Source organism: Ochlerotatus camptorhynchus, unplaced genomic scaffold (genome assembly GCF_037179485.1).
Source record: "Ochlerotatus camptorhynchus isolate MF236.1 unplaced genomic scaffold, CSIRO-AGI_Acam_v1.1 ptg000228l, whole genome shotgun sequence".
NCBI lineage: Eukaryota > Metazoa > Arthropoda > Insecta > Diptera > Culicidae > Ochlerotatus > Ochlerotatus camptorhynchus.
The window spans coordinates 837,230-860,264 of NW_027040718.1; the positions used below are offsets into that span (position 1 = coordinate 837,230).

At 39.7% G+C, this 23,035-nt stretch overlaps 1 protein-coding gene across 3 annotated transcripts in view; it reads left to right on the forward strand.

Annotated features, from left to right (window-relative positions):
• Window positions 1-949: 949 nt before the first annotated feature.
• Window positions 950-23,035, forward strand: part of LOC135704004 (neuropeptide F) — a 71,768-nt gene continuing 49,682 nt past the window's right edge. Inside the window, exon 1 of one of the 3 annotated variants that reach the window (XM_065225369.1) lies at window positions 950-1,158. The gene's annotated coding sequence lies outside the window, so the exon portion shown is untranslated. The remainder of the gene's footprint in view (window positions 1,159-23,035) is intronic. The other 2 variants (XM_065225368.1, XM_065225370.1) reach the window with 2 other exon arrangements.

Consider the following 23,035-nt stretch of genomic DNA (forward strand, 5'->3'; position numbering starts at 1 on the left):
CATTGGTGTATTACATTTACTAAACATTACATGGAATCGAGTACAGTGATGTTAATTTACTCCAATATTATGCCTCTCGGATCAAAAACCGAGCCTTAAAGTGTCTTTCCCCCTTCTTATACGTAAGAAAAGTAAAATATCCAAAATTTAAATGAAATCGATTGTCTACGCCTCTGCAATGACGTGCTCATACCCAGCAAATACAGTTTTTATTTAAAAGACAACATTTACCAGTATACACTACCACCCCCCAAGTTATTTTGAGCCTAGATCAAGATCAAATCAAATTTATACAACCAAACCAAACATAACTAGCACGTGGTTATCGCAAATAATCACCTTGTTTCAAGATAAGTACAGTCCCACTCAAACTCTCAACACCCCGGTAGGACCGGATTTAATTAATTTTTAATCTGATCGATTTGTGCAAAGCAATATTGCGCGCTACCTATTGCTCCCGGATTACGTCCCACTAACTAGAGGGGTGACGTGGTTATTTGATAATCATCAACAAGTGCGTATGACTGTCTCTTTTTCTCGCCCTCCTTCTTTTCCCAAAGCCCAAGTACCTTTCATCCTCGCTCCAAAATTCCATCTTCAATTGCAACAGGTTAGCTATGAAAGATGATCTACTTCCTCCCCCAAACAGGACACCGGAGTCTGCTGGAAACGGAGGAGAAGATCTCGATTGCTTTTTCTCGAACTCCACTCGAATCGATCCGCGCCGCCTGCACCAGCACAATATTGTTCCTTCTCAATGGAGAAAATCGCGCACAATCGTGGAAAGTCTACTATGCTGACGGTGAATGACGACAACCGACGCCGTTATCATTGTGTTTCGCTTTATCCACCGTGGCTCGGAAAAACGGCGTGTCACAGAACAGGAAAAACTCTTCACGCGGGGGAAAAACTTGTATAAAAGCACAACGAGGAACCACAGCAGGCGACAGTCCAAAATCAACCCGGATTTCGAGTGGAAGTAACTAACCCGTCAGGTGCGTTTCAAAGATACAGTTAGGTGAATTGTTTCAAAGCAAATTTTAGCGGTGTTTAAGTGATATAGAAAGAAACAAAAAATAAGCAGTGTAGACCATATAAGTGGATCAGTAGTGCAAACAGTTTCCTTGACATATCGTTGCAGATTTTCTGTTGCAAGAAGTAAGTGACCACGTTTCTTTTCGTACGAAGCAATTGGGGTATTTTTACATGTCACTTTTGTGTAAGATGATGGTGCAATTACTATCGCCTCTGTAGTGTAATTAATTATGACAATAGTGTAGTTAATGAAGCGGGATGCAAAATTATGTGTTTTAGCAGAAAGCTTATAATGTATTTACATTAAATCACATAAGATTTTTTTCTAATATCATTAAACATACTCTAAAATGATCAAATATTATAAAAGTGAGATGATTAACTTACTCTTGAGGAATTGCATCGTTGATTGACACCTTTCTAAGGAATTATCATTTTTGTATTAGGATATGGACTGGCCCACATTTATATGGGGGTAATTTTTTGTCATTTTTTTTCAACGGGCCAACCCCTAGATTTGTGCCAATAGGTGAGAAAACCACTCTGAAATTTTCAGCTCATTTGGATGTAACACGAGCTGGCGTTTTTGATTTAAAATTTATATGGGGATATTGATTGAAATGTATGGAGAAGTAATATTCCTTCACTCTTTCGTGCATAGAACTGGTACAGCAAACTCGATTAAACTCAAAATTTCAGCATGTAGCTTAAATTATAAGGAACAACTTTGGTGAAGACAGTATCACGATTCAAGTTAGTATTGTGGATATATTAATTAATTATGTGCTTTCTGCTCGTATATTGCAACAAAATAAGGCAGCTTATGCAACGTATCAACTAGATTACCACTAAAAATAAAAGTTCATATTTTCCACAGGCCAACATCCAGACTCATGTTTTTTTGGTGCGATAACCACTATCTGAACGTTTCAGCTCTTTTTGACGTTACACAGGCTGGCACTTTTCGTTTAATGGTCATATAGGAGATTTGGTTGAAATTTTTTATATAACAAATGCTCATATATATTCAAAAGCGAATATCTCAATAAAACTCAATTCAATCTTAAGCAAAGTTGTTACTGACTAACTGAACTACAAGTTTTGAAAATCTGAATCAAATCGAGTATAAGTAAACTTTTTTATGATCGAAAGAGTGTAGAAGTGTTATTTTTTCATGTATATTATACAAATTCTTCATACAAAATTCAAACTAAAAGCACCAGCTCATCCTACAGCCAAATGAGCAAAAACTTTCAGAGAATGGGTTTCTCACCTTAAGGCATAAATTTAGAGGTTGCCCCGTGGAAAATTATAACTTTTATTTTTGAGGGCAGTCTCTTGTGTTATACTTGCTACTATATTCTCATGAAGTTCTTTACGAGTTCTAAGAATTTACAGCTTGGAGATATGCTCTACCTACCGGGAATCGATCTCGCCTTCTCCAGCATAGTGTTGCTTTATAAACGTGCATTCACCATCTAGGGCATAGATTTTAAGATCGTACTTCGACAAGTCTCTGCTAGTGCTACGTAGTTCTTCTCTAAAACTTTATATTTTATAAAGTGGAATAAAGACGGCAATCAGAAACAAGCTCAAGATGGTAAATTTAAAAAAAAATGGATCACCGAATTTTGTTACTGATTTACGATCATGTGAGATCTTCAAATTATTTCCAACTTGGTATTCTTGAAGATTTTGAAGCTTTGGAAATGTTCTAACGGATACAAATATATGTTTTTTTTTATATTTTATATTCTCTTGACAATTTCTTGAAGTCAGGAACCCCGAAAAATTGTCAATGTCCCGGAATAGTAAATATTGTTTCTAAATAATCTGTGATTTTTCATATTTCTCTAGGTCTGGAACCTTGTTATTTTTCATTTTAAATATGGTTTCAAAATAGTCTGTGATTTTTCATATTTTTCTAGGCATGGAACCCTGTTATTTTTTCATTTTCAAGAACTTCCACGATCTTGTAAACTAAGCCTTAAAATCTTAAAAATTGATCTTGGCCCAAGGTTTAACAAATTCACGTGTATAAAATGACTTCCACATCCACAACTTTGATCGACTCCTCGCAATTTTCTCAAGATCTCTCAATATTGAAATATTTCCCTATACTCTGATTTGTTTTAATGTTCTTAAGCACTTCACACTGTTTCAAAGTCCAGAATATAATAAATTTCAATTGATGTGTGTAGATTTTCAAAAGCTCAAACTTAAGTTAGAAATCTTTAAATTTTCCTGAATTTAAAAAAAAACTTGCCAAATTTTCCGAGACCAGAACATTGAAAAGATTTCTTAGCCGACGGTCTGGTAAATTTATCAGTTACCTAAATATTGAAATCAAAATCAGTTTCTAGGACCTAAGTGTTTCTAGGTTCAGAACACAAAAATTTGAAGTATCCCTGCCGATGTCAATGCAGCTGCCCAAACACTCTCACATATTTTGGCGTATGTCATTGAGCGACACGTTCCGAAAAAAAAGTTCCTAGACAAGGTAATCATCATCCTTGGCAAACAAGTGAACTCCGTATGTTAAAGTCTTCCAAAAGAGCCACCCTAAGAAAATACACCAAGTACCACACCCTACAACTCAAGGCCCAGTCGCCAATGTTATCGGCGTTATCAACGAGATGTTCAACGGAAGCTTCGATCTCACCCGGAAACTTTTTGGAATTATGTTAATGAGCAACGAAAGGAGTCTGGCCTTCCATCGACTATGGTACTGAACGGCGAAGAAGCTTCATCCCCTCAGGACAACCAACCAAGTTTGCGAGTGTATTCTCGGATGAGAACCTACCTGATGAGCAAGTTTCTCTAGCAGCCAGTAATGTCTGGTCAATCTTTGGCAGCTATCAACATCGACCTTGCTATGATAACTAGGGCGGCTTCGCAACTGAAGTCTTCATTTAAGCCTGGACCTGACAGAGTTCCTTCCGTCTTTCTCAAGCAACGCATCGATAGCCTGGTGGCTCCCCTCTGCCTTCTGTTCAAAATGTCCCTCTCCAGTAGGGTGTTTCCTTCCTGCTGGAAATCAGCTGAGATATTTCCAGTGCATAAGAAGGGATGCAAAAGAAGCATCGACAACTATCGCGGCATCACATCGTTGTGTGCCATATCATAACTGTTCGAGTTGTTCGTTAGGGAACCAGAACCATAGGGAACCAACCTTCTGTGTCTCACCTCGTACATTACGGAAAGTATGACATACCATATGCAAACAGATGTCATCTACACTGACCTATCAGCCGCCTTCGACAAGTTGAACCATCCTATAGCGATCGCCAAACTGGATAGGCTCGGTATAAACGGCAGTCTTCTATCTGATCATCAGTTGGAAGTTGCAATCGATGACTGCCGATCTCCTTCGTTCCCTGCCACTTCGGGTATTCCGCAAGGTAGCCACCTCGGACCGTTGATATTTCTTGTGTATTTCAACGACGTCAATTTCGTCCTCGGCGGTCCACGACTGTCGTTCGCAGACGACATGAAAATCTATCTCCGAATCCGAGCAATCGCTGACTGCCACCTTCTCCAACTCCGACTCAATGCTTTTGCTAATTGGTGCCAACTGAACCGCATGGTTGTAAATCCAACAAAATGGTCAGTAATCACGTTCTCACGGAAGAAACATCCAATTACATTCAGTTATATCCTAGAAGGCGTTGACGTACATCGTGTGAATCACATTAAGGTTCTGGGAGTCATCTTAGATTGTCAACTCACATACAGCCAGCATATCTCATACGTGATCGACAGGGCATCCAAAACGCTCGGCTTTATTTTCAGGATAGCTAAAAGTTTCACGGACATCTACTATTTGAAGTCGCTTTACTGCTCCCTCGTCCGGTCGGTGTTAGAATACTGCTGCTCTGTATGGAATCCCAATTACCAAAACAGTGTACAAAGAGTACCTAGAGTCTTTTCAACGACGATTCATCTGGTTTGCCCTTCGACGATTGCCTTGGAGGGATCCTCATCGCCTTCTAAGCTTCGTAAGTCGGTGCCAGTTAATTCACCTGGATCCTTTGTGGAGTCGAAGAGATACGACAAGGGCCCTGTTTGTGGCAGACATTCTACAGGGCAGAATCGATTGTCCTTCTATTCTACAACAAATCGACGTTAACGTTTAACCACGAGCACTCCATAACAACGCAATGATGAGGATACCTTTTCTTCGTATGGTGCTATCAATGGGCTACAAAGGGTTTTCAATCGTGTTGCTTCCTTATTTGATTTTCAAATTGGCACGCGAGACACTGCGTCAGAGATTCCGTGATATATTTTTAAGAATTAGGAATCAAGTTGGACTTCACGGCCTTTGTAGCTTGTTACTTCTTGACTATATTGTATTTCCTAGAATTGCTTAATCCATCATTAGGACTAAGCCCAGTCTGTTGATGTAGAACCAAATAAACAATCAAAATGGTACATGGATCTCTCTGAAAATGAATTTCAAAATGTTTAAAACTTTAGAAGCTTCGAAAAAAAAAAAAAGTAAAGGGTTGTGTCCTAGACACGACCGCAGTATGACGTAGAACCACACAAAATTGTTGTTTTTCATGCATTTTTGACTATTATACTATTATACTTTATCTTAAAATTTTCAAGTATTTCAATGTTTCGGTTATGGTTGACTCAAAACAATTTACACATTTTCTTTACAAATATCCATGTGAAATTTCATTTGACCACACATAAACAGAATCCACTCAGAAGTACACATGAAATTTACACGCAAATGAATAGTATGTGTGGTCACGCATGGTTTTTAAATGTACATATTTTAAGTAGGGGAAATTACGTATTCTCGGCAACCTAAGCAGCGACCTTCTTTCTATAGCCTTTTTCTCTGAGGAGCGCACACATATGCAGTATTGGTTTGTTTACAATCTTTTGCTGCCAGCTGCTCTATTATTATTATCTCTATTTAGGAGATTTTCAGCCGCAAGCTGGTTCATCTCCGGCTCGCCAGCTGCTCTAACAATTTCAGTCGAAAGAATTGTCAAAAACTGTTTTGAAACGCTTTTAAAAAGCTCCAATCTTCTCTAGTGAGAGCGAGTATTGTCGGCAACCAGTTTTTCTTCGGCAACCGTTCCATTTGAACTGCATGTAAATCTGCTGTTCTATTATTATCGGCAACTCGAAATCAGCTACAATTTGTAGTGTGTGTGTTTCATTTCAAGAAAACCTTGCTAGATTGCTTTTTCTCAGTGGTACAAATATAGTCAAATTGAAGCTGAAAGCATAAAGAATCGTTTGCATGCATTCAGCGAAGTGTTTTCGTAAGAAAATCCAGTGAAAATAGTGTTTCAATTTGGGTTGCCGAAAATAGTCTGGCAAGCCGAAGCCGTCATTTCCCGAGTCATTTCCCCTATGTGGCCGACACATAGATATTGATTTGTTAGGAGCGGTATTTGAGGGGTGGGGGGGGGGGGTTAGGAAAGGTTGTTGGGGGGTGGGGGGGGGGGGTTAGGAAAGGTTGTTGATGAGTGGGGGAGGGGTTAGGAAAGGTTGTTGATGAGTGGTGGTGGGGGGTTAGGAGAGGTCGTTGAGGGAGGGGAGAGATTGTTGTGAAGGGGGGAGGGGAAGAGATTGTTGTGAAGGGGGGAGAGGGAGAGATTGTTGTGAAGGGGGAGGGGGAGAGGTTGTTGTGAAAGGGGGAGGGGGTTTCATCATTATTGTGGTCACGCCGTGATCCACCTTAAGTCGCTGATTTGCCCCGAACCATAAATTGACCTTACCTAAAATGGTTAAAAATTGTTTATAATCCCTGCTAAACTTTAACTGAAATGGTTATGGAACTTTACATGAACCTTTAATGATAAAGTTTCAACCTTATGTATTATGGTTTTTTGGAACTGGACCTTACAAATAATGGGTTGTTAAGAACCATTACCGTTCCAAATTCTTGTTTTCTCCATACATTTTCGGAAAGAGAACTATATTAGGACCTTTTAACTTATGGTTTGAGAACTTTAATGGTAATGGTTATGGTAGTCAGTAAGGTCCACGAATGGTTTTGTAACATCGATCAACTTTATGTGGAATATATCGCGAATTGGTTGCCTGTAATTTACTGATTACCAATTCACGATATATTCCACGTAAAGTTGAGCGATAATACAAAACCATTAATGGACCTTACTGACTACCATAACCATTACCATTAATGTTCTCAAATCATAAGTAAAAACGTTCTTATATAGTTCTCTTTCCGAAAATGTATGGAGAAAACAAGAATTTTGAATGGTAATGGTTCTTAACAACCCATTATTTGTAAGGTCCAGTTCCAAAAAACCATAATACATAAGGTTGAAACTTTATCATTAAACGTTCATGTAAAGTTCCATAACCATTTCAGTTAAAGTTTAGCAGGGATTATAAATATTTTTTAACCATTTTAGGTAAGGTCAATTTATGGTCCGCGTTTATGCGGGTGGTCCTCCTTACTGCAGGACCAAGCGCCACGCCGTCCGAAGCGACAATGAGCAAAAGCATGACAGCAGCGCTGTTTTATATCTTTTCAGGTTCAGAAACTGATAGGATTTCCCGCAGTTTTTTATGAATGGGGCGGAGCAGAAAGTTTCTTTTGTGCAGAATATGTAAAATAGGATGGACTTTGGATGTTAATATAATTGCATCTATAGAGGCACCAGGTATGTTTTACCGTCAGTTGTGTGTAATTCACCAACTGAATGTCATCAAACATGTCTTCAATGCAATTTTTTTGTTCAAATTTGGTAAAACTTGGTTTTACTAATGATTGTGGTATGTTTAAAATTTATTTCCCGGAAAAAAGGGATCGTTAAAGTCTGTCTCGTTTTCGGGTTATTGTTGAGGGGGGTTTTAGAAGTGGTATTTGAGGGGGGGGGGGTAGGAGAGGTATTTGAGGGGGGGGGGTTTAGGAGAGGTATTTGAGGGGGTAGGAGGGGTTTGATGGTGGGGGGGGGGTAGGAGAGGTTTGATGATGGGGGGGGGTAGGAGAGGTTTGATGGTGGGGGAGGGTAGGAGAGGTTGTTGAGGGGGGGGCCGAGAGATTGTTGTGAAGGGCGTGTGTGCTTTTCCTCATTGTGGTCACGCCGTGATCCACCTTAAGCCGCTGATTTGGTCCTGCTTACTGCAGGACGAAGCGCCACGCCGTCCGAAGCGTTAATGAACAGTGGCAGTTTTTTTTTTTTTTAGTTTAAATGATCTTTATTTTAGTTTAACTTGGACGATTACCATATAAATTTTTTTTTTTTTTTTTTTTTTTACGGAGTGATTTAATTGCTTTCTTCATCTTTAGGTATGGTCAAAATTCAAAATTTGTTTTACAGAATTAGTCCTAGACTTAGTACACGGTCGACCACCTTGGTGGGATTGGTTTGTTTTGTTTTTAGAATTTGAAGAGAAACTACTTAATACTACTATTTACAGCTTAAAACTAACCTACTCTACTATATACACTTAACCTACTATGTACAAATTGCTTATTAAAGCATGTTATGAGCAGTGGCATGAGACCAGCGCTGATTTATATCTTTTCAGATTCAAGCAGAATGATGTGCAACCAAGTGGTATTCGTTTATGATGACTGGGTTTGGGAAAAAGGTTTATTTCATGAAATCAGTGATAAAATTATCATTTGTACATTTTCAAAAGTTTAATTACAGAAAAATTGGAAAAATATTTATTTCAACAGGTTCGTAATGTTATATCCTATCGATTGGCGTATTTGGATTTTAATTTCATCTATAAACGACAAAGTTACAAGCGTTCAAAACCTAACACTCCTTCACCACACATATTTTTTGACTTGCACCCCAGTATAGTCGACAAAGACGTAGTTCTACGTCAAAAAATCAGCAAATTGGACTGGACAATCCCATATTCTTTGGTTCAATGATTGGGCACTCGCAAGAGTCTCGGCCCGTTTGCTGCTGGACAGGGGTTGAACTGGTGTCTGGTTGGAAGGCCGCAGAATATCAGTGCCAACCCAGCTAAAGCTCCTCCCCTTTTAAGTTTTTCTCGTTAAACTCCTTCTCTCAACAAGTAGCCTTTAGCAGAAAGACACTTAACACTTTTTTCGGCGTATTTATGATCCTGTTCCACGTCATTGGTCTTCTCTATGCCTGTTCAGATAAATTAATACTTTTATTTATTTTCTCTACTGTAAAAATGTAGAAACGAGTAAAAATAAGAAGGGATGACGGTTACACGCTCGAATAACTGATAAATATTCAATCAGTCCGCATCGTGCTCTCTTGCCGTGCGGATCTATTTGCTTTTTGCTTAAGGAAGTGTTACTACTACCTAAAGCTACAACAAATTTAAACAGCACTTTTCAGTGCTCAACCTGTAAAAATTTTCTACCTTGTTCAACTCCTCTTATTCCTCTTCGATCCTTGTTTGGACCCTACCCGAGGTAATCCTTCTTGGATATCGATTTGGAAAATTCCTCTTCGATCCTTCAGATTCTTATAGTAATCTGCTTGGAAGTCGATTTGGATAAAAAATTTACTGCCGCCATGGCGCCTAAACGCAAAAGAAAGGGGCAAACTCTTGACCCCCCTTCTGAAGAAATTAATTTGAGTAATCAATTTGATTTGCTCACGGATGATGAGAATGATCCATCATCCAAGAAAAATTCTAGTAAACTTTCCCGGCTTAATGCCAAGAAGGAAAAGATTCCCCCTATTGTGATAACCACTACCGATTTCCATGCTCTTCGCATGGAACTTTTGAATTTCGTGAAAGTTAAGTTTTCACTACAAATTGGACGTCGGGGTGAATGCCGTGTATTGGCTGAAACCTTGGACGGATTTAAATGTCTTCTCAAGTATCTTACTGAGAAGAAGCACAAATTTTTTACTTACGACACCAAAACTGAACGTGTGTTCAAGGTTGTCATGAAAGGACTGCCCAGTGGTGAATCCCTGGATCAGATCAAAGATGAACTGGCAAAATTACTTGGAGTTGTGCCACTCCAAGTAATCAAAATGAAAATGAAATCCCGTCCTGGCGATTCGCGCAACGGGATTTCTAATGATTTTTATTTAGTTCACTTCAAGTCTAGTGAACTAAACAACCTTAAGGCCTTAGAAAAAGCTAGCCTTATGCTCCATGTCCGAGTGAAGTGGGAACACTTCAGGAAGACTGGAGGAAATTTCCAAAACCTCACTCAGTGCCGTAAGTGCCAGGGATGGGGTCACGGAACTAAAAATTGCTACATGCCAGCTAAATGCATGAATTGTGGTGATTCCTCTCACGCAAAGGACGACTGTCCTGTGAAGGAAGATCCTAAGAAATTTAAATGTTCAAATTGTGGTGAAAACCACAAATCCAATTTTTGGGAATGTAAGACTCGCAAAGCGATCCTACAATCTCGTTCTAACCGACAGGTAGGAAACGCTCCACGTTTCCGACCAGGTACAAATTCCTCTGCTGTTCTGTTAACAACGGTCAGCGAGGAACAAATTCTACATTCGTACCCGTAGGTACAAATATCACCCCTGCTTCAAATGTTTCATCTGTACCTACTCCCCTCGCTGCTAACAATGTTCAGCGAGTAAATGGAGCTACCTATGCTGCTATCGCAGCGGGTAGAAATCAAAATACTAACCAACGTTCTAACGGAAATTTTGACAATTTTGACTTAGGAAGCATTACTGCCCCTAAAATGGAATTTTTACAGAATTCATTAATTGACATGATTTCTGATATGCTTAAATCTAACTCCATGTTTGATGCTATTCAAACTGGAGTAAAATTTGCTAATAATATTGTCATAACTTTAAAATTCAGTAATGGATTTTAAAGCATTAAACATTTTAAATTGGAATGCTCGATCTCTTAAAGATAATGAAGACGAGCTATTTAATTTTTTGAGAGTTCATAACGTGCATATTGCCATTATAACTGAAACGTTCCTTAAACCTGACCATAAGGTTAAGAAGGACGCAAATTACTTGATTTATAGAAATGATCGTCTTGATGGACCCTGTGGTGGCGTTGCCATCATTATTCATAGACGAATCAAGCATAAAATTCTCTCTTCATTTGAAACCAAAGTTTTTGAAACTTTGGGAGTTTCTGTTGAAACAAAATTTGGACAACTTACGTTTATAGCTGCCTATTTGCCATTCCAATGCGTAGGCCAGCAAAAGAATTTTCTCAAGGGTGACCTCCAGAAACTTACCCGTCATAGGTCTAAATTCTTCATTATTGGTGATTTGAATGCAAAACATCGCTCATGGAATAATGCTCAAAGCAATTCCAATGGTAATATTCTGTTTGATGATTGTTCTGCAGGTTATTACACTATTCAATATCCAAACAGCCTAACATGCTTTTCTTCTGCAAGAAATCCCTCAACTATTGATTTGGTCTTAACTGATTCATGTCATCTTTGTAGCCAATTGGTTACCCATGCTGACTTCGGTTCTGATCACCTTCCAGTAACTTTTGAAATATCCCAAGAAATAATTTCTAATCCCAACAGCTTTACTTTCAATTACCATAGGGCTGATTGGGAGCAATATCGAACATTTATGGAATATAACTTCGATCCAAACATTCCTTTGCAAACCAAAGATGAAATTAATTATGCTCTTGAATCTCTGACTACTTCTATAGTTGAAGCAAGAGCTGCCTCAGTACCAAAATGCGAGGTTAAATTCGATTCAATTATAATAGACGATGATCTTCAGCTCTTGATCCGTCTTAAAAATGTCCGTAGGAAACAATTTCAAAGAAAACGCGATCCTGCCATGAAAGTTATCTGGCAGGATTTGCAAAAACAAATTAAAAAGCGATTCTCTGCCCTGAGGAACAAAACTTTTGAAAATAATGTTTCTAAATTAGACCCGAGTTCCAAACCCTTTTGGAAACTCACAAAAATTTTGAAAAAACCTCAAAAGCCAATTCCAGCGCTTAAAGAAGGTGGTAAAATTTTGATCACAAATTTGGAAAAAGCTCAGAAACTTGCTAAGCAATTCGAGAGTTCCCATAATTTCAGTTTGGGTCTTACTAGTCCTATTGAGAATCAGGTTGCTCGGGATTTTCGGAATATTTTCTCTCGGGAAAATATTTTTGATGATTCCTGGGGGACTGATTTGGACGAAGTAAGGTCTATAACTAAAAAATTTCAAAATATGAAAGCTCCAGGTGATGATGGAATTTTCTATATCCTCATCAAAAAACTCCCAGAGAGTACCTTGTCTTTCCTGGTAAAATTATTTAACAGATGTTTCCATTTGGCATACTTTCCTGATAAATGGAAAAATGAAAAAGTTGTTCCAATTTTGAAGCCGGATAAAAATCCAGCTGAAGCTTCTAGCTACCGTCCAATAAGTTTGCTTTCTTCAATAAGTAAACTTTTTGAAAAAATAATTTTGAATAGAATGATGCTTCACATCAATACGAACTCAATTTTTGCAGATGAGCAGTTTGGATTTCGCCATGGGCATTCAACTACTCATCAACTCTTGAGAGTTACCAATTTAATTCGTTCAAACAAATCTGAAGGCCACTCAACTGGAGTTGCTCTTCTAGACATAGAAAAAGCATTCGACAGTGTTTGGCATGAAGGTTTGATTGCTAAATTGAAAAAGTTTAATTTTCCACTTTACATTATGAAATTAGTTCAAAATTATTTAACTGACAGAACTCTGCAGGTAAATTATCAAAATTCCAAATCTAATCGACTACCTGTTAGAGCAGGAGTTCCTCAGGGTAGCATTCTTGGGCCTATATTGTATAACATTTTCACTTCGGACCTCCCTGATTTGCCTCAGGGTTGCCACAAATCTTTGTTCGCTGATGACACAGGCATTTCCGCTAAAGGAAGAAGTCTTCGTGTTATTTGCAGCAGACTGCAGAAAAGTTTAGATATTTTCTCTTCTTATTTACAAAAATGGATGATTTCTCCCAACGCTTCCAAAACTCAACTTATAATATTTCCACATAAGCCCAGGGCTTCCTTTTTGAAACCTAGTAGTAGTCACATAGTCACTATGAACGGAGTTCCAATTTCCTGGTCAAACCAAGTGAAATATCTTGGATTAGTTCTTGACCAAAAATTAACTTTTAAAGATCACATTGAGGGCATTCAAGCCAAATGTAACAAATATATAAAATGTTTGTATCCTCTTATTAACAGGAAATCCAAACTTTGCCTGACGAATAAACTTCTAATATTTAAACAAGTTTTTAGACCGGCCATGCTTTACGCTGTGCCAATATGGTCTAGTTGTTGCACTACCAGGAAAAAAGCACTTCAAAGGATTCAGAACAAAGTTCTGAAAATGATTTTGAAGTTGCCTCCCTGGTACAGTACTACCGAAGTACATAGAATTTCGAATGTTGAGACTTTAGCACAAATGTCCAACAAAATAATTAATAATTTCCGGCAAAAATCGTTACAATCCTCAATTGCAACGATTAATTCCCTTTATACTTAGATAAGATTTAGTTTTAGTTATTTAGTTTTAAGCTATCAATTGTTATACTGACATGCAGGTTTAAAAAACCTGTTTAAAATACTGAATTGCCAAGACAGGAACAATGTAAAAACACTTAGATATATATCATAACAATTAAGGCTGGTAAGTTACTGTAGTAACTGGAGCACCTAGGTTAAAAATGAAATGTAGTTTATTTTGAATTTGGAACAAATAAAGAGTTAAAAAAAAAAAAAAAAAAAAAAAAAAAAAAAAAGATAAATATTCAATCCAGGTCTGCCCAACCTTTCTAAACTTGCTTTTTTAATGGTTGTATCTATGTTCGATGAACATGTTTCAAGCTGCATTTTGTATATTTCTCATAATGATGAATAAAATTAGGCAAGAATGATATAACTGCTGAGATCCAGAGTCCATGTCCAGCCCGCGGGCCGCACGTTGGGCAGCGCTGATTTAATCGAATAGCTGGAAAAATCTTTACTATTAATCGTTAATCGAATAATTGGACTTTTAGACATCCCTCTAAAATAGTGTAATTTCATGTTTTTGGTGGTCCTTCGACAATGTCGAACAGCAGCAATTGCAACCAGCAAGTGTAACCCAAGAACCAAAAGCGGTGCGATGCTAGTTTTCATTGCTATGACGACGACTGAATTGAGGGGCTTAGAATCAGAGGGGTGAAAGTCAATTCTCTTCATCATCCTTCTATCATCCAGAACAACAAACTTATCAATGAATGTGTTTGCCTTCGAGTTATTAATGAAACAGCAAGTCGATGAAGAGAATCTCTCAAAATCACTTGCACCCTTGCTTCCATGTTTGGTTACAATTTTACAACTCTGGAGAGCATTTTGAATGGTCGTTGGGACCGTGTGGTTCTGAATATGACGATGAGTGTGCGAAATGTTACGCAAATGCATCCTCCCTAATCGCACACGCCCGAAGATCGGAGGCGAATGCCACTTCGACTTGTTTCGTCTACTAACGACTCTCTGATGACAGTGTTGGAGAAGCAGCATATGCATTAGAGTGGGTCATCGTTATATGGAAATACGCAAACTTTACCTCACCAATCGAGAACAACCGTTTTTTGGTTCCATTTGGAGTCCCAAACAATTGTGCAAAATTTGGGGACGACCGGTTGTAACTCGGCTTTCCGCATTGCGTTTGAAATTTGTATGGAAATTAGTATCGGAAAACCAACTTTTTGGCATTTTTATCCCTAGAGACCGCATGAACCGTGCAACTAAGTATGTACAAATATATTCCAGGAAATGTCTAACAACTTTGTCAAGGGAAGTACGGTGCTAGAATGTTTCTAAAAAAAGTTATAACTATTCAAATATGTATGGTTTGAATTAAACACCAAAAATCCATTTTTCTGCCAACACTGCCGGTGTACCAATGGCAGCCAGATTCCAAACTGAAATAATATCGGATAATAACTGAAATATTTTACCGATTTGGTATGTTCAGATGAATTATTCAAAAACAATTGCTCTATCTTATATGTGAAGTTGGAGAGGGGGGGGGGGGGTTAATAATATACCCCGTACCCCTCACTCATATCAATAGTTTCAAACTGAAATAACTTTGGAGTTTCTTATCTTATCGATTTGGTATGTTCAGGATGAATTATTCAAAAACATTTGCTCAGGGAGCGTAGGGAAGAGAATGGGCGTACTCGCTTTACAACTGCTCTTATGAGATTGAGCAAATGTTTTTGAATAACCCATCCGAACAACTCAAGAGATGGGATATAAGTGAGGGCCGGAAAGCATACAGTAAGCCCGCAAAGCCCCCCCCCCCCCCCGCCATATCTAACTACTCCTATTAAATGGAGCACATGTTTTTTAATACATCTGAACATACCAATTTGACAAGATCAGAAACACCGAAGTTATTGCAGTTTGAAGCCTTACTTCCATTTATATGGGTGAGGGGGCGGGGGTATAGTTAGCCCCTCCTCATCTCTTAATATGCCTATGAAATTGAATTTTTTTTTTTAATAATTCATCTGAACATACCAAATCGATAAGATAAGATTTCAGTTTGATATGAGTGACACCCCCCCCCCCTCCCATCCGCCCTCTAACTACGCATATGAGATAGATCTATTGTTTTTGAATATTTCATCTGAGCATACCAAACCGATAAAACAATTAACTTCGAAATTATTTCAGTTTGGAGTCTGACTTTCATTGGTACACCTGCAGTGTTGGCAGAAACATTGATCTTTGAACAGCTATAACTTTCTTTAGGGGCATTCTAGCACAGCAAAATTGTTAGGCACTTCTTGGGCTAAACTTTAAACGTATTTAGATGCGTGGTTTGTGCAAAATTGTGGTCCCTAGTAATAAAGATGCAAAAAGTAGGTTTTCCATACTAATTTCCATAAAAATTTCAAACGTAATGCGGAAAGCCGGGTTGCAACCATTCGTTCCCAAATTTTGCGCAGTTGCTTGGGACCCCAAATGGAACCAAAAAAACATTGTTCTTGAAAAATGATCATGATGACCCATCCTAACATGCATGGTGGATTTGTTACACTCAAAAAATTTCACACGTTTGATCGAAGTGTTTAAACACTTGATTTTCTAAATGCACAATCACATTTACTTTAAGTGTATTTCACCTTGGTTCAATGTGTTATACACGTTAATTTATAGTGTTTCAAACTTTGAAATGTTGAAAATCTTTCACTATCTATTCAAGTGTATTGCACATTGAATCACGCTACTGTTCAAAACAGATGGATTTAAAGTGTTTTGCATTTCAATACGATGTGAATTGCTTGCTCAGAAAGGTAAACATCGATAACAAGAGTTGTGACTTTATCCTATCAACCTGCCTCATATATGAGAACAACCGTGGCACAGTGAGATCGAACGAAGACTCCGGCAGCAGCATACCCCAACAGTCCATGATCGAATCCCAAATCAGACCCATTAAGAATATATGTGAAAGCTCTGGCCTCTGGCAGTTTTGTTTATATATTTGTCGATTCATTTTTAGAGTCGGTAAAGTAGAATTCAATAAAGTAGAATATTGTAGAATATTGAACTATGGTGTGCAAAGCTATTGATATCACCATATGAGGCACATAGAATCCAAGTGTGTCACAATTCAAATCCATAGTGTTCAGGCATGGTTCATAGCATAAGATTCACACATGAAATGGATGTGTTTCACAATATGCGCAAAATTAAGAGTGAGACACATGATGATGACGTGTGGAATTTTTTGAGTGTAGTTATTTCGACACTTTTGAAAAATGCTGAAAATTTTTACCACTTTTTCAATAGTTTATTGTTGAAAATCAACAATTGGTGATAAAATTATTGAAATTAGTACAGGGGCAGCTTAGTTACTAACATTCAAAATCTTTCATAATTTTGTTACATGTTCCATTTTCGGTTTTCACAAAGTGTACCCCCATATAGAAATCACAGACGTAGTCCTACGTCAAAACAGTAATCAACCAGTTACACTACTTCAACCCATCAAAATATGATCGTCGCTAAAAAAGTGATAATAAATCGAAATCAACACCCTCCCTGCTCCAATTTCAGAGTTGCTGTACTCGAACCTTCAAAGAATCATCTTCTCTTCGAATCATCCAGTAAACGTAAAGCATAACAGCAAAATGATGTTTTACCATCCACCCACAACCCCAGATTCGCCGAACATTTAGCCCACTACTTTTACCGATATCGCAAATATTGTGAGTTCGTCGAGATAGTACCCTCTAGGATGCAAGAACATTACTTTCTGATGAAACGTTGCTCAATTTTTCGGTTTTTCCCCTGACCAGACCCGCCCCTCACAAATACCTATTAAAAATACAGAACGACTGTGAAAGAAAAGCAGCAGCCACCGAAATCAGTGATAAGCCACGTTTCCGGACCTTGGCTCCTGCGTCCGTTGCTACCATGCTTTCAGTATAGAAATGATGTAGCACGGCCATGTCAGAAACTATGAACAAAAGCTAGGCTTTACTCGAGAAAAGGATAATTAATTTGCATACTGTTTTACCGTTTAGCTGCCATCAAGTGATTCGGTGTGAGGATTTGATTTAAAAATCTAAAGAGTTAAATACTATGCTCAAATATTGTGTTGGGTACCTAAAATGCACAAAAGTGATATCGTCTGTAGATCATCAATATTTTGAACATGGTGACGCGTGGTAAAGCCCACAGGGTTAACATCTTCTATTAACTTCTTCTACTTCTTCATCATTATCATTCTAAAATATCGTTTGTTTGTTGTTTATCTTGTATTTTCTTGAACTGTTGATATGCCGGTATTGTGATCAAAATAGTTGAGATTTTGCGTTGTTTAATGCAATCCAGAGTTTAGGGAAATGCAACTACAATTCTAGATAGAGCTGGAATTAGGGCGTAACAGCTTTTGTAAACAATGACTTCTATCGATGATTTCTAGGAACTCAAGGCACGCCCACGCAGACCAACATAACCATCGAATAGGGGAAGTCTTTCCCCACCCGATGAGGATGTTGGTTTGCGTGGGCGAACCTTGAATTTCTAGAAATCATCGATAGAAGTAATTGTTTACAAAAGCTGTTAGGCCCTAATTCCAGCTCTATGTAATGATTTTTTGATTTTAATTCTAAATAATTATTCTATTTATTTATTTCAAAAAGTCAAAACAGCCAAGATTTTCTAAAAATGGCATTCAAATCCCAAAATGGTCTGCGATGGCCATAATAGTTTTGAAATTAATTTATATAACTGTATTGAAAACGTCATGACAACCTTTAAAACTCCCAAATAACCCATTAGTAATCAAATGGCTTTGAAAATCCCAACACGATTTGAAACAAGTTTTTTGTGTAGCTCAATTTGGATTATCTCATCATAGTATACAAATCAGATAAATTTGATATGACACTTTAAAAACATATCAACAAGTTGTCAAAATTTCTGCGACCCACATAAGGGCAGCCCTCAACCCATAGATTGAAAAACGCTGATTGCACTGTAAGACGTATTGAAAAAGTACAAAGAAACAATGACGAAGGCTACCATAACTAAGATCTAGCACTGAAGTGGTACAAATCAAACATCGATTATAATTTACATCAGACTAAAATGATCACCAAAAATTCATTTAAAGTCGGATATTTTTGAAACCCTCAGGGAATAAATAAACACATATTAGCTATGTTTTTGCAAAGTTGCTTAATTCAACCTCCTCTCCTAAGCTAAATGCCCGCACCTTGGACTTAACGCGACCCATCAAATCCTGTGAAACACTTGCGCCATCTTTCTTACACACCTTCATCCACTCTTTCTACAGAGCCTTGTCGTTTTTGAATACCTCCCCTGTTTTCCGAAGCTTGCCCTTCATAATCGCCCAGAATTTTTCTATTGGCCGAAGTTCTGGCGAGTTTGGCGAATTTGCCTCCTTCAGCACAAAAACAACATCGTTGGCTTCGTATCATTCCATCACCGGTTTCGCGTAATGGCACGAGACCAGATCCGGCCAAAACAGAGTGTCACCTTCGTTGGACCGGAGGAAGGACAGCAGGCGCTTCTGGAGGCATTCTTCTTTATGTTCTTGGCCGTTGATGGTGCCGGTCGTTATGCACGGCTTGTTGAATTTGCCGCCACCACAGATCGCCTGGCACACTAAGTACTTCTTGGCAAATTTGTCGACGTTTTTCTTCCGGAACTTCTCCGGAACATCCAGGCGGGACTTGCCGACGAAAAACTCCAGGCCGGAGATCTGCTTTGCGTCCCCTTTAATGTACGTCTCGTCGTCCATTACGATGCATTTCGGCTGCACCAACCACTCGCAGTACAGCTTCCTGGCGCGGGATTTGGCCACCGTATTCTGTTTATCGGTTCGGTTAGGCACCTTCCTTACCTTGAAGACATTAAGTCCGGCCCGTTTGCTGGACGAACATTGTTTGCTGGACGAACCAGACGGAAGAAATAACCTTCTTGGCCACGTCCCGAATCGAAAGGTTCGGGTTGTGCTTGAAGTAATCCCTCACCTTCCTTGCGTTCACGGGGTCGGTCGTCTTCGCTTTTCTTCGGCTGTCAGCTCGCCGCTGGGTCGTCTGAGTCTCCTTGAATGATTTTACCACACGGGACACGGTCAAATTGTCGACTCCAAACTGTTTCGCGATCCACCTGTGGGACTGGCCTGGATTTTCCACTACCGCTCCCATAAATGTGTGTCGAAGCACTTCTTGCTTGGATGCCATCTCGATAACCACTTGACAGATTGTGACGAGATTATACTTACTTACTTAACGATCCTGCGCACCTCCAGGGGTGCAAAGGGCCTTTGTGAAAGATTTCCATCTTGGTCGATTACTAGCTTTGGCTTTGACCTGTGCCCAAGTCGATTTTCGGTCAACGTTCTTAAGTTCACTGTTTAGGCTCCGCTGCCACGAGCCTCTGGGTCTGCCTCTGCTGCGATGTCCTGCTTGATTCCAGTCCGGTGCTTGCTTGCAGATTTCATTTCCACCTCGTAGTGTGTGGCCGACCCACCTTCACTTTCGTTAACGAAATTCTGTCTCTATCGGCTTCTGATGGCACAAACGATGAAGCTCGAAATTTGAGATCCAATTGTGGGGCCACCAGGTACGAATTATGTACCGCAGGCATCGGTTGATAAACATCTACAGCTTCTGAGTGTTCTCCGCTGATACACTCCATGTTTCACTGGCGTACAACAGCACAGACTTCACGTTCGAGTTAAAAATTCGGATTTTGGTGCGTCGACTGATCTGATTCGCTCTCCATACATTTCGCAAACTGCCAAAAGCAGCACTCGCCTTCTTAATCCGTGCACCTATGTCGCGCTTGGTGCCACCATCCGATGCTATCTGGCTGCCAAGATATTGGAAGCTTTCGACTTTCTCCACTGCCTGCCCAGCTGATAATTGGAACGGTTGCCCGTGTTGACGATTTGGTCTTGTTGACGTTGATGGTTATACTTGCTTCAGAGAAGCGTTCCACAAGGTCGTCGAGCTTACTCTGCATGTCGCAGCGCCGTTGTGCTAATAATGCAACATCATCAGCCAAATCTAAGTCGTTGAGATGCTCCATAGTAATAGGCTGCCACAGTAACGCACGGTTCGATACACGGTCAACGGCTCCAACCATGATCTCGTCGATTGCGATGAGGAACAGTAGTGGTGATAATATACATCCTTGTCTCACACCCGCGATTACCCGAATCGGGTCAGACAAAGCTCCGTTGTGCAACACTCTGCAGGAGAAAGCCTCGAACTGCGCTTCGATGAGGTTGACGATCTTATCAGGGACTCCCTTGCGTCTCAGAGCGCCCCACAAGTTTTCGTGGTTTAGTCGGTCGAAAGCTTTTTCGTAGTCAATGAATACCAAATACAGGGACTCTTGGAACCCATTGACTGACAGGGACTCTTGGAATGCTGCCTGCTGTCGTCGGAGAGTCGCGTCGATCTTCTCCTGTATCCGATTGAGGATAACTTTACACAATTTTTAGATCAATACACAGTAACATGATTCCTCGCCAGTTGTCGCATACAGTTGGATCCACCTTCTTGGGGACTTTTACCAAGACGCCCTGCATCCAGTCGGCCGGAAAAGTCGCAGTGTCCCAGATATTGACGAATAGTTGATACAACATTTGTGAGGATAGCATGGGGTCAGCTTTGAGCATCTCTGCTGATATGCGATCGACCCCCGGGACTTTGTTGGACTTCATACTTCGGATGGCTGCTTCTATCTCCAGCAATGATGGAGTTTCAGTGTTGACACGAGTAACGTGCCTCACCCTTGGCGGATCATGCCGAGATGTTGATAGTTGGTTGACCGTAGAAACTTCGAGAAGTTGTTCAAAGTACTCAAACTAACGTTTCAGTTGCACGGATAGAAATCTCCTTATACCTTTTGGCAAATTTCCATTGCTGATTATTCATAAAATGTATAAGTCAACTAATAAGCAGACGCCTTGCAAAAAGTTAATAAAGATCATGTGTCAAATGAAATGAATAAGCGGTCACACATACCTTTTATGCATTCTAATAGGACCTATGTGGTTTTTCTTATGGAATGTATAAGGCTGATGCTTTGCAAAAATGTATAAGTGAAACACATGAATTAAATAATTGATTTTCGTTTCGTGTGGTCAGTGCGGTCGCTGAGCAACTGTCCAGTCGCGTCTTTCACAGGCATCCTTGGGTTCATCCTTTCCCCACTCAGGCGTCATAGAGAAGGCGGATATCGCCAGTTGCTGCGGCTTTCTCCCCTTATCAGCCAGGGAGTCCACCCACGCTCGGTTGTCCCGTATACAGGAACGCTTAACTTCCCTCTCTAGAGCCTAATATCGCTGTGGGCCGCGTTCTTGGCTCCTCGGGTCCTTGCTCGCTCTATCACGGCTTTTGCTTCTCTCCGCTCCTCGATCTTCCTCCAGGTTTCATCGGTGATCCACTCCTTCCTCTGAGTGCGTTTTCACCTCGCATACCAGAATATAAAAGTACCTGTCCCGAAGGCAGCTTGTGTTCTCCAAAGTTCGGCCAGCGGACTTCACTAAGTCCCAGGATTTATAGCTTCATACGGCGGGCCTCACTGGCGAATTGTGCCAGTTTACCCTGTTGGGCTAGCTTCAGTACATTCCATGTTCCAATTCTTGTCCATTGCTTAGCGCTAAAAGTCGATGGCATAAAATCAGTTCGTAATCTTTCACTATAGGTTTCTGTAACAATTTGAAGGTTTCGGAGACAGTAGGTGGTTGGCCTAAGGTCTCCAATCCGCCGTGATGGGACTACCATCTTGGGTATAGCTTTCGGGGAGAAGCATTTCGTATTCAGTCGCTGGATGCGGGTTTTGTAAGCCACATCCATCCCTGTCAGCATACGACCAAAGTTCCCACCGGGGTTGGGGACCCCATCTTCCCTAAGGTTACTCGTACCCCCAGCCGGCGCCGCGGGTAGGAAGGGATAGGAGTTACTGGGCAAGAGGCTAAGGACCACTTTCACTTGCGTGACGGGTCAATTTTATAAGCTTCAGGTACGCGAAGTACCGGTGGTACGCATTATCCCAGTCATTTGCCTGCCACGAGATTTTGCACATGTAAATATTAAACTCTAAACTAGTTTTACTCAAAATTTCATCAATGCTTACGTTATGAAATAAAAAGTTATGTTCAAATACTCTCATCCCACCCAATTGTTCCCAATGCAAGCCAATTGATAAATGTTGGGTAATTGTGTAGGGGATGTTGAAGAAAGTGCTTTACCTTTGGATAATGAGATGAATAATCCAATCGGCTAAAAATCTCAATAATACACCTTTTAAAAAAATTGACCGGAGGACGACGGAAGCGTGCGCTACGGCTGGAAGCCCGGGGATGTCTTAAAAATCACGATAATTTTTATTTTGTATGTTTCCCTTAGTATTTTAATAAAATTCCACATTTGAGTCGAAATACCACTATAAATTGTGAATTTATATCTAAAATACACGCAGTTGTTTTTGTTGACAACTGTTTCAATGCTATAAGAAGTTGAGGAGAGACGTTAAGTTTCAATAGGGACT